This window comes from Galeopterus variegatus, unplaced genomic scaffold, assembly GCF_000696425.1.
Source record: "Galeopterus variegatus unplaced genomic scaffold, G_variegatus-3.0.2 Scaffold1756, whole genome shotgun sequence".
NCBI lineage: Eukaryota > Metazoa > Chordata > Mammalia > Dermoptera > Cynocephalidae > Galeopterus > Galeopterus variegatus.
The window spans coordinates 116,410-119,473 of record NW_007727867.1 but is presented as its reverse complement, the minus strand read 5'-3'; the positions used below and the strand labels follow the sequence as shown (position 1 = coordinate 119,473).

At 46.2% G+C, this 3,064-nt stretch overlaps 1 protein-coding gene across 2 annotated transcripts in view; it reads right to left on the bottom strand.

Moving 5' to 3' along the window:
• Positions 1–3,064, bottom strand: part of PLA1A (phospholipase A1 member A) — a 37,551-nt gene that overhangs the window by 6,788 nt on the left and 27,699 nt on the right. The gene's annotated exons all lie outside the window — the stretch shown is intronic.

Below are 3,064 nucleotides of genomic sequence, written 5' to 3'. Positions count from 1 at the left end.
CCAGAGAGGAAAACACCAAATGCCACACTGTCTCTCCTTCCCAGTTTATATGAAAGTTGTCCGAATCAAAATGGAGACACTTGTGTTAAAACCCTGACAAACAGAGCAGGGGAAGGCCATGAGAGAGGGCCCTCCTGCACGAATGCCTGATAACAATTATCACAAAGGACTCTGCAAAACCACAGCCTTACACAGAGGCCATTGCAACCTTAACAAAAACATACTTCTGCGAGGACATCTGCCCAGCGACTCTCTGTCCAACCTCAAACTGGTGTCACCCTTGTTATTGATCCTTGTAGCCAAGGATAATTTTCTCCAAACAATTATGTAATTCTCCATCACTTTTCCTTTAAAACCCTTTGTTTTCTTTTACCTCCCTGAATACACACACAGCTTACTATGACATGCGTATTGTCACTGCAATTTTTTTCCCAATTAAACTCATCGTTCTTTGAGAGAGCCTCTCTCTGTTATTTGGGTTAACATTTACTATGGGACGTAGATTGTTATGGGGATGGGCAAGGGCTGAATTGGAGTGAATATTTGCAATGTGGAAAAATGGGCTGACTTATGTAAGCTTTAGGAATTTAATTCTCTGGGCTGAATTTGAAGTATTACATCACTTCTTCCTTTGCTAGCGGGTATCACTGATTGAGAAAATTTTTTAAGGAAGGTTGTTCCTCTAAAAAAATTAGAGAAAAATATCTCCAAACATATTGAGTTTATTTGGGAATAGAAAACAGGATTATCATCCAGAATGCACACCATTGCAAGCCACAAGTGCATTTGGTGAGCAAAAGGTAAGAGAAAGCTCATTAGCAAAAAGAAAGAGGTTTACATAAGCTGCTTGGAAACAGAGGCTGAAAATCAGATTTATCATGAGCTCATTGGTTGGGGTGCTGTTACTGGGCAAGTTTCTTTTGGAGCATCTCCTCTCAATTACTGCAGTTCTAAAGAAATCTAAAGATAAACCTTATCACAGAAACATGGTTGAACATGCAAAGCAGGAGATGCGTGAAGAATGTGAAGGGATTTCTGATGGGTTTTAGGAAGTCCTTAGAAACAGTTCTTATCTCAGACAAGCAGGCATGAGCCCCCTCTTTTGTGCATTTCCTGGCCCTATTTTGTGTGAGTCTGACAGAACATACTTGCAACAACTTTCACAGGTTCTGCTTCTCTTTTCTCTCTGTTACCCTGGAAGCCCTAGGAGAGATAGGCCTAATGTTTGGTGGGTGGGAATAGGTAGTGAAATCAAATCTGTGCAGGAGCACAGCATGGTGAATAGTACACAGAGTCCTGAGTGGCTGGTCAGAAAGACTGGATCTGAGGCCCAGCCCAGTGGTTTATAAGCTGTGCCACATTGCCTAAGTCACTGAACCTCTCCGTGCCTCAGTTCCATTGTCTGTAAGCAATAACCCCCAACATCACCTCATAGAACATGGTGAGGATTAAATGAGATAATGGAGAGATGGCACTTTGTGTGGAAAAAAATTGTTCTACAGGGGAAAAGTAGTATTGTTAGAAAAATTATTTGGTAGAAGATCCTCTGCCCATGCTGGATCCTGCCTGGCATAGGTCAAGGTGACCACTGTCTCCTTGTGAGCATTGCTGAGGAAGCAGGCCTAGAGTGCTAGGCAGGGGAGCCCAGTGCCATGATGGCCTGGGGGTGGCTATAGAGAGGGAGCTGCTGGCCAGCGGCCCCACCTGCACATACTGAGGTAGAGGGCCCATGCCCGGCCCAGGAGGAAGGCACCCAGCTTCCATGCTCACAGCTGAAGGCTCGCGGCGTGCAAGCAAGCAGGTCTCCACGCTGGCTTGCTTCTTTCTGTGCCCCTCTGTGGTTTTTGAACAGACAGGGCCATACTTCTGGGGGCTTGGGAAGATGGTCTCACAACAAATATGAAGCAGTCAGAAAAATGAGGGCTCTGTGAATCTTCCTCAACAGAGACCTTAAAGTGCTTTTAACCTTCAAGCGTTCCCCAGGCTTTCCTGCTATGTGTATTCTTAGCTGTGCAGACACAGAGAAGCCAGTTCGGGTTGCTGCAAACCTGCTGGGGAGCTGGGGTTGGCAGCCAGGACAGGACATCTGGTTTCAGCAGCCTCCACCACCAGGCAAGACATCCTCCCTCATGCCGACCTCTGGCGGGGTGGCGCTGACAGAAGAGTAACAGGAAGGGAGGCCTGAAGACAGCGGGTTTTCAGAAGAGGGAACAAAGACAGTGGTGGTGTGGAAAGAGTGAAGATGCTGGAGTCAGAAGACCTGGGTTGAACCCTGACTTTGCACCCAGCTGTGTGGCCTTGGTGGGTCACTGATTCTCTCTGAGCCTCCCTCTCCTCACACCTGCTTCTCAGAGCTGGGCTACCGAGTGAGCAGGTACATGTGAAAAGCCCACAGGTGACTCCGTAACCCGCTTTGTTCCTAAGAGGTAGCCAAGAATTCTCTCCGGCATGAAGGTAGAAGCACCCCCATCTATTCTTCTCCCAAATTCTCTGATTAAGGGAAGGTAACTATTGCTTATTGGGTTCCAGTCGCTGTGTTAGTGACTTTCCGTGTGTTATTTTTTTGTACCCTCACAATCGGTTCTTTGAAGTAGGTGCTATTGTTCCCATTTTCCACATAGGATATAGAGGCTCAGAGAGGGTAAGTAACTTGCTCCTGATCACACAGCTGGTAAGTCGAGAAGCTGAGATTCAAATCCAGGTCAGCATGATCGCAGAGTCTGTGCTCTGGGCTCCACGTCACACTGTACCAGGATTTCTAGTACCAGGAAGATATGGCCACAAAGATCCCTCCACTAACCTGATGCAGAAAATCAGTTAAAATTAGGGTGGCCATATAATGTATCATCCAAACCAGCATGATTTTGTCCTGTACACACAATAAAGTAGCCAGACCCCAGGATAACAAGCATGAACCAAAAGTATAGTCACCCCAGTTAAGATGCACACAGCATGAGGAAGGGTGATGGTTCAGCACGTAATGTATTTCACGGATTCTAAGACACACTGTGCTCTCACATTTAACACATTTAACAACCACTGGCATCTTAGCTTCAAAGAAATG